The sequence below is a fragment of the Rhinopithecus roxellana genome, chromosome 6 (genome assembly GCF_007565055.1).
Source record: "Rhinopithecus roxellana isolate Shanxi Qingling chromosome 6, ASM756505v1, whole genome shotgun sequence".
In the NCBI taxonomy this organism is placed as follows: Eukaryota; Metazoa; Chordata; class Mammalia; order Primates; family Cercopithecidae; genus Rhinopithecus; species Rhinopithecus roxellana.
The window spans coordinates 29789813-29799265 of NC_044554.1; the positions used below are offsets into that span (position 1 = coordinate 29789813).

At 53.5% G+C, this 9453-nt stretch overlaps 1 pseudogene across 1 annotated transcript; it reads right to left on the reverse strand.

The window, feature by feature from the left end:
• Window positions 1–8494: 8494 nt before the first annotated feature.
• Window positions 8495–9118, reverse strand: LOC104667005 (annotated as a pseudogene). The gene has a single exon (XR_748629.2). The product of XR_748629.2 is annotated as a 60S ribosomal protein L17 pseudogene (transcript).
• Between the last annotated feature and the right edge of the window lie 335 nt (window positions 9119–9453).

Here is a 9453-nt window from a genome sequence, read left to right on the forward strand (position 1 = left end):
CCACCCTGTGCTGTTCCACCTAAGGCTACCCCATTCATCCACCTCTGAGCCTCGGCCCTTGGGTCCTTTCCACCCAGAACACCTCTGGCCTCCTCTTTGCCTCTCACTCAGGCTCTAAGCCCCTCTCAAGTCCCACCTCTCTGTCACGGAGCCTCCCAGGACCAGTGTGGTGACATTTTCCCCGGCAGCACCTTCATCTGGGCTGCCTGTGGCCACCAAGACACCCCTTTTACTACAGTTGAAAGAACACCTTCAGCTGTTTGCACATCGTAAGCATAGGTGCTTTTAGAATACTGGCCGTATTTTGGGTCAGATTCTGAAAGGGCTCTCTGGCTGTAGACACAACAGTGCCCCTTCCCACTGTGTACTGTGTGTTCGCCTTCTCTCTCCTGAGTGGAATCTGTGTCTCACACATTAATGAGCCCCTGCGGCGCCCAGCACCATGCTGCCTACAGACGAGTTCATGAAATGAACATAAAACAGTTTCAGGAATAAAAGAATGATTTCTTTTTTTTTTTTTTTTTGAGACGGAGTCTCGCTTTGTTTCCCAGGCTGGAGTGCGGTGGCCCGATCTCGGCTCACTGCAAGCTCCGCCTCCCGGGTTCAGGCCATTCTCCTGCCTCGGCCTCCTGGTAGCTGGGACTACATGCGCCCACGACCTCGCCCGGCTAGTTTTTTGTATTTTTTAGTAGAGACGGGGTTTCACCAGGTTAGCCAGGGTGGTGTCGATCTCCTGACCTTGTGATCCGCCCGTCTCAGCCTCCCAAAGTGCTGGGATTACAGGCGTGAGCCACCGCACCCTGCCAAAAGAATGATTTCATGCAACTACATGGGAGGACACCACGCAGCAAGCACACAAGATTCTGCAAGAGACACAGCCAAGGCTGCGTACTGCCTTCCCTCAGGAGCCTCGCACAGGAGGAGGCCCTGCTAGAGGCGCTGTGAGGCCCCCCAGGGGACGCCATGTCTCCTAAGGCCCAGGGATACAGGCCTGGGGAGACACAGCCCAGCATGCCTTACCTGAGCACAGGTGTGCCACAGTGGTCTCCTGTGGGCCCTGCTGGCTCCTCCCACTTGCCCCTTCCTCTTGCTTGATCCAGGCCAGGACTCCTGGGGGTGTTTCCAGCTGGCCTGTGTCTAAGGGAAAGAGGAAGAGGCCCCGAGGGCAGCAGGTGTCATGGGGCATCTTTCCTCTCACAGCCTCTGTTGGGACCACGACCCCAAAGAGACTCCCAACAGAACTGTAGGTACCAGCAAAGGCACAGCACGTCCTGGGGATGTGTGACATGGCAGCGAGGGGAGCTTGGCCTGTGAATGATGGGCTGTGAGCTGTGACGGGGATGACCAGCCATCTTCCAACGCTATCCACCCCGCTTCAACACTAACAGAGCACTTGGTGTCTTGCTGGGCATGTGGCCACCTAGACTCCAGACTTGTTGCCAGGCCTCCCTGTAAGGAGATGTGCCCTGTGGCTGGTCTGACTAATGGATGTGAGGGCGCTGCCTCCTCCAGCTATGGGATCTTTGACACTGGATTCCGCCTCTCTGTGCCTCCGTTTCTTCATCTATGATATGAGGAAACTGAGAGTTGGAATAAGCTTAAATGGGTCAATGTTTATAAAGTAAACATTGCACGGTAAGTACTAAATGTCCAAGAAACCAATGTGTTTGGTTAAAGGGAAAGGCATCAACTAAAAGGAAAAGGGAAAGGGCACCCCCACCCCCAACCCCAGCCCATCCCCTTGCTTCCTTCAACAGGGCCACGGGCATGGTCGCGGGCCATCTCGGACCACAGTAACAAGGCCTGGCCCCAGGAAAGGTGGAGCGATAGGCTGGAAGGAGCCTGGGCCTGTGAGCTGCCAAACAGCTCTGTTGGGAGGGAGACCACCCCCTGCCACGTGGAAGCTGCGGTTTTGGTTTCGTTGTTTTCTTCCGTCTCTGTTACAGCAGCCAAACACAGATCCTACAGTGCCCTCAGGTGGGTGTCCTTCAAGCACTGGGCGACCTCACCAATCTGTGCCCACCTCTAAGGCCTATCTTAAGATCAGGGAATAGTTACTGCTCCTCTTCCTGCTCCAGGCTTGACACAGGGTAGGCACATTTTTTGTTAAATAAATGGATGAATGGAGAACATTCCAAGACAGCCATATCTAACTGCTGTCCAGTTGCCCAATGCTGCCAGATTTTATAGCCAGGGCACAGCCCACTTCTTTCTGTCATATACAAGGCACTTCTGACACAGCCACTCTGAAGACACCAGCCCAGCCCGGTTGCCACACACCAGGCTGGCTTCACAATTAACCAGGGCCCTGGAAACCGTTTCAGAGAGGAAGTTGATCAAAATGTATCAACGCAAAAAGATCCTTAAGACATATTGTTGAGTGAAAACAATAAACTGCAGAAGATATGTAGACTATATCTGTGTGTTCTTAACCCTTGTGTTTTTCTACAGTACACACAAGTATGGACATGCATGAGAAAATAGCCTGAAAGGTTATGCAGCAAAATCATAACAGTGGCTACCCTGGGAGGGGCCTGGGGTTGGGCGGGTGGCCAGCAGGAGCCGCTTAGCTTTGCCCATGACCTCCACATTGCTTAGTAAGAACGTATTCGTGTAAGAATCTATTTGCATAATCAAAACACAGACACTTTCAACGGCCAGAGGCGGGGCCCGAGTGGGTCACTTTCTGTTCAGAGGGATCTCTGAGCCTTGATCCTCAAACTAACGACACCAGAATCACAGGAGGAAAGTGTTGAAAGTTCAGTGCCCAGACCCTGCTCGGACCTAATGAATGAGCAGCCCGTTTACACTGCTTCTAGAATTCTGGCAGGAACAGCCTGCCTATGGAAACATCCAACAGATAAAGCAGTCATGCACCCACACCATCTGGGGCCTGCAGGATTTCTTGCACCCACACCGTCTGGGGCCTGCAGGATGTCTTGCGCCCACACCGTCTGGGGCCTGCAGGATTTCTTGCGCCCACACCGTCTGGGGCCTGCAGGATGTCTTGCGCCCACACCGTCTGGGGCCTGCAGGATGTCTTGCGCCCACACCGTCTGGGACCTGCAGGATGTCTTGCGCCCACACCGTCTGGGGCCTGCAGGATGTCTTGCACCCACACTGTCTGGGGCCTGCATACAAAGGGTTTAGAAGCAGCTTTTAGGAGTGAGGCCTAGTCCTGGGAGGTAAACAAAGCTCTCTCCTGGAGAAATCTGGAAAAGCTTACAGAGAGTGGAAAACAAGAAGTAACTCCTAGAATGGCAAGGACTACCTAGACTTCAGGGCAACCCTAACCCCCCTGAGCAGCCCTCATTCCTCCAACCACCATGCTTCCTTGAGCTGCCTTCAGGTGCAAGCCCAGCCTCATGGCAGAGTCGTGCCTGGGGCTCTTTGGCCAGGCCCTGCCTGCTGCTTTGCATCCCCCTAGGAGCTGCTCAGCCCTGGGGACTGTGGCACCGGCCACAGCCTCTGAACATACCCCAGTCCTGCCCACACCTGCTGTGGGGGGCCAGCCCAAGAGCCGGGGTGGCTGCAGTGCCTGGGCCCAGCTCCCCTCCCTGCACCACAGGGGAGGAGCTGTTGGCCAGGCTGCTGCTGTAGTAGCTCTCAGTGCTGTAGTAGCTCTCACAAGAGCCACACTCCGCCCAGTTGGCCTCTCGCTCAGGGCTCCCCAGCTCAGGCTATGTGACCTGCATCCTGCCACACCCCGCCCCTTACGCAACCCTGCTTTCTCTGTGGTGCCCCCATCCCCTGCAGGTGCCTGGAAATGCCACTTTTAGCCTTGGACCTACATGCCAGCCACTCAGTACCCTTGTCAACTCCCACCTTCTTCCCCACTCTAGGCTCACTGTGACTTAATTTACCTACTCAAAGAGTCTGCTTCACAGGGGAGCCTTCCTCCCCAAATCTAAGAATCTAGAAAGCAAGGAGCAGTGTCTTGGCATGACCCGCTGTGTTCTGAGCAACCAGCTCCAGGGTTCCTGTCCTTCAGCCAGAACAGTCCCACCATCCCCCATGTTATATGATTCTGGTTGTCACTGGAATAAAGGGTTCTCGCCTTAAAAAAATGAAAAATAAAAAATAAAAAACTGTATTCTGATCCAATGCTATTATTTGAAAAATGGAGAAAGCTGAGCTCCTATTCTGGTTCACCATTCATTTAATAATTATTTATTATTTATAATCCCAGTACATGCCAGGCACTGTGTAAGGTGCCGGAGGAGGAGGATATTACGGCAAGACTCAGTCTCTTCACCCAAGGAGAGGAAGCAGGAATTAGGCTGCAAAGCGAGGAGGACCCGCACGCAGGCACCAAGGGCCCTGGGAGCAGACGCAGCATCAGGGCAGGTCTCACGGAGGCCGCCAGCCTGTTGCTCCTCCCGGGACCCTGCACGCACCACGACAGCCTGCGTCAGGTTCCCTGGTATCTGCTACGCCCTCTGCCCTTCCCCTCAAGCCTCCAGAGCGGTCTCAGGCCAAGTGACGGCTCCAAAGGGACATGGAATGTGGGAAATGGCCCAGGTCCTCTGGGTGTCAGAACACCCAGGCCTGGCCCTGACCGCCAGCTGTGAGGCCCAACAGTTCACTTCCCCCCACCTCTGCCTCTGTTTCGCCAGGGGGGCCTCCTGACACCAGATGCCCTTACCAGATGCACGTAGAGAGGTCCAGGTCCGCCCACACCCTAAGGGCCTCAGCAGGGCCCGGGCTCTGGCCCCTCTCCGCACTGGGCAGGCTGCAGCTGCCTGCCCGGTGTCCTTTCTCCACTGGCGCCAGAAGATCTGGCTTGGTGGTGGCCCGGCCTGTAGGGAGGAAAAAGGCAGTGGCAGGGCCGTCCTCCGCAGACCTGGAAAGGAGGGTTTTCTGCCAGGCTTGGAGCAGGACTCACTCCCTCTTCAAGGCATGTGTTGAGGGGCATGGAGAGTAGGGTGGGCAAAGCCTCTCAGTTTTCGTGGACTAGAAATAAGTGCCATGAGACCAAGAGAAAGGGTTCCCATCCATTGCCCACACAGACAAGTCACCTAGTCCAGACAGACGAGGAAACTCAGGCCCGAAAATGGGGCTGGCCATTCCTGGCAGTCAGGCTCAGGCTTCCTGCTGCCCTTCCTTCCACGTGCTTCTCCTTCCCCGCCTGAGGCCAGACAGCCTCGTCACCCTGCCTCCCACAGCACACTGGGACCCTCTTCTGAAGGAGGAACCTCTGCAGCCAGGCAAAGAGAGGGAAGGCACTGTGTTCTGGGCCTCAGCCTCCCAACAAGGGGAGAGAGTGGACAAAAAGCCAACTGCTCACCTGCCCAAAGCAGTGAGAATTCCAGGTGCACGCAGGGGAGCTTGGGAGTAGGGTAGCTACAAAAACCCATGTCTGATCAAGTCTCACATGAAGACACACACCTGCCTGAAGGACCGAACTTCCCAGGGCTGGCCCTCGTTTTCTGGACCTGGGACATCCTTAAAAGCAGGCCAGGGCCTGGCGCAGTGGCTCACGCCTGTAATCCCGACACTTTGGGAGGCCAAGGCGGGCAGATCACGAGGTCAGGAGATCGAGACCATCCTGGCTAACACAGTGAAACGCTGTCTGTACTGAAAATGCAAAAAATTAGCTGGGCGTGGCGGCGGTCGCCTATAGTCCCAGCTACTTGAGAGGCTGAGGCAGGAGAATGGCGTGAACCCGGGAAGCGGAGCTTGCAGTGAGCCGAGATCTCGCCACTGCACTTCAACCTGGGCGACTGAGCAAGACTCTGCCTCAGAAAAACAAAAAGAAAGCAGGCCTGGCCGAGCATGGTGGCTCACGCAGCACGTTGGGAGGCCAAGGCGGGCGGAACACCTGAGGTTGGGAGGTCGTGGCCAGCCTGATCAACATATATAAACCCCATCTCCACTAAAACTACAAAATGAGCCGGGCCTAGTGGTGCATGCCTGTAATCCCAGCTACTCGGGAGGCTGAGGCAGGAGAATCACTTGAACCTGGGAGGCGGAGGTTGTGGTGAGCTGAGATCACACCATTGCACTACAGCCTGAGCAACAAGAGCGAAACTCCATCTCAAAAAAAAAAAAAGCAGGCCTACAGTCCATCCGTCTTTGCTCAGCAGGAATCACCTGAGAACTCAGTGTGCACAGTGCAGCTTGGGAGTCCTAGGGATGCAGATGTAAACCAGGGGAGGCCCCAGCTCCCCAGGAGCAGACAGGCTGGCAAGCCACAGGTGTGCACGCAGGAGCAGCCTCTGGCACCATGCAAAGGGCAGGACAGCAAGGAGCAGATTCCAGTTCACTTACTCCATGAGACCTGGGGCAAGTCACATAACCTCTGCATTTCATCACATAAAACCTCAAAATGAGAATGACGGATACCTTCTACCTGCCTGAAGACAGAGGGCTGAACAAATGATCTCTACATGCTTCCTGCTCTCAGATTCAGAAGTCTCGTGTGATTGAGTAAAGGAGTAAAACCAAGGTGTGGAGGCCCCCAGAGACCAGCCTCTTACCCAGGGAGCTCAGGGTCTCGCAGCTCCCCTTCACAACACGTTTGTAGAGCTCCTTCTATGAGTCCTCCAGGCCACCACCCTGCTGCTCTGAGAAATACCCGACCGTGTCTTCAGGAGTCACGGGCACCTGGAAGTACAGGTTGCCTGCACCAACCATGAGTAACAACCATTTCAGGGAGCAGCCAAAACCAACTCCAGTCTCCTCTCCCTTCCCCCGAAGCAGTGGGCATCGCAGGCCAAACTACTAAGCAAATGCAAACTCAACTCCATCACAACGCCTTCGGCTAAAGGGCAGAACCAGTGACTAATGGGATTCATGATCGGGACTCCTGGGTTCTCTTCCCCTCTCCCAGGCACACATTATCTCCTACTTGTGCCAGTCCTCACTCTCAGAGATCATGTACAACCACTGCTGCACAACCATTTCTCTCCCAACAAACCCCATTCCATCTTCCAAAACAGACATTTTTCTGTGTCACAATTTCTTCTGACATTTTTCAAGCCCTTGAAAGTCAACTGGTGACTGCCTTGGATGCCCAGAGGTCAGGCTTTGGGAGCCAAGGGGCTCCCTCCGCTATGCATATGGTGACCCTACAGAATCCAGGCAGGGCCTCTCCACCCACACCCAGCTCCTATACCTTGGGGGCCTCCCCCTTGCTGCCCAGGGGCAGCCGCAGGATCCAGAAGTTTCTGTTGCACAGCAGGTTCTCCAGCTGCCTCTGCAGCAGCCCATACTTCTGCAGCAGAGTCCCCAACATGGCCCACTTGCCCTCCAGCCTGAGCAACAGTTTGGTTCCCAAATTTCACAGCCACCTTCTCGCAGTCAGCCAACTTCTTCTCGGCTGTCCGTGTGCGTCCCTCTAGGCTCTGTAGCCAGGCAGCCTGGGGTTCCATCTTCTCCACCACCTGAACAGCAGCCACGATAGCCAGAAGGCAGACCTCTGCAGATCGGATCTGGGCCTCTCCCTGGAGGTCAGTCTGCATATACCAGTCCTGTAACCAGACACAAGTTGGTGAGTCAGCCACCAGAAGGACAGCAGCCCAGAGCCGTTACCAGACACAGGAAGGTCAGGATTCTCCAGAATGGGGGAGACGTCTTCTGAATGCCAGAGGGCCTTACTGGTCAGACCCGCAAATAGACCCCACCTAATAGTCAAAGACAGCAGACACTGGACCCCACAAAGCCCCCATGAGAAGAATCCTGAACCAAGACTCAGGGGCAATGGAAAATGACATAACCAACATTACTATCATAAATGAATAGAGTGGATCCCAGCTCTACCACTCACTGCCTCTATTAGCTCAGCCCATTACTCAACCAACTAGGGAACATGGCCAGAAGCAGGAGCCAAGAAATGGTGAGAAGCCCAAGTTCAGAACACCTGCCAGGGGACCTGGGGTCCAATGCACACCCAAGCAGCAATCTGAGTCCTCAACTTCTTCTAGAACAAGTCCACACACCTTAGTGGGCTCAAGGGGAGAAAGGCCTGTTGTTCTGCCTTGGCAATCTCTAAGGCCCATCCACCCTGACATCTACTGGTGTGACTTCCTGCCCTGCCTGATACCACATCCCCATGATCCAGGTGCCTTGTCAACCAGCCCCAGGATGGAGACCACCCTCCTAGCTGCCAGGCAACAGGGGCCAGAGAAAGTTGAAAGCAGAAAAGAAAAGAACAAGGAAACATGACAAGGAATACCCTGTTCACAGGAGGCGGAAAATGTATTGTGTATTGCTGGAAATAAAATTTTAAATCCAGGAATGCCTCAGTGGGGAACAGTTGAGGTATAAAGGGAGCACTCCTGGAAATGGAACTCACCTAGAACTTGACTCAGTGCCTCTCCTGCCATCTGAATCCTGCACAACCTGAGGTCAAGCCGCATAACTTATCCAAGGTTCTGTGTTCTCACTCACAGGGATATCCTAACTTCCTTCACTCCTAAGGTGGCTGTGTGGATGGCACACACTGAAGATATGAAAAAGCACTCAGGGTGTATGACATTAGCACGGTATATTCTTTTTTTTTTCCTTTAAATTACATTTATTTTAATGCTGAATTTACTCCCGTGCCATAAGTTTTTGTTTATTCAGTTTCTTCTGGGATATCTTTTTCTTCTGGGCAACCTCCTCTTCTGGTTTAGGAACAATCTGTTCCTTTTCAGTAAGGATCATCTCAGTGTGGCAGGGAGAGCTCATGTATGGGTTAATCCGACCATGAGCTCTGTAGGTCCGTCGGCGCATTTTAGGTGCTTTGTTCACTTGGATATGCTCGATGACCAGAGAATCTACATCTAAACCCTTAAGTTCAGCATTACTCTCTGCATTTTTAAGCATGTGCAGCAAAAATTCAGCACTCTTTTTGGGCCATCAACCTTGTGTCCAGCCCCACTGCTTGGCCTGGGCACACCTGCCAGCTCCACCACTGTAACGTCGGAATGGTACGCACTGTCTCTGTAAAGTGACATCTTTCAGATACTTTGTGGCTTTTCGAATATGCATACCCTTGATGGTCTGGGCAGTTTCATGAGTGTTCTTAAAGTGAACACGAAGATTGGAACCTCTTGATTTGCATGATTTCGTGGGGTTCTCCGGGTCAAGTGAATAGCGAACCATTTTCACAGATTACCTCAGGCCACTTAGGGAAAGAGAGCACGTTATATTCTTAAAAACAAATATAAAGGCTATGGACCAGTGATCTGAATGTGTTAAGAACCAGAGACTGATTAATCTAATTCTGTGCAACTGAGTTTCTCAGAGACCTCCCCAATAAACATACTCAGCAAAGTGTCCCACACATACAAGTACCAGGCACCAGATACCTGGCCTTTTCCTTCCTCTCACACCATAGCTCGCCATCCTCAAGTCTGGCCTCTGTCTGATACAATGAAGTGGAGCCCAGAGGAGGCAGCACCGTCTTCAAATTAGGGGCTAACATCCTCACCTCCCTGCAATGCCCTGCCACAAATGTGCCACCCA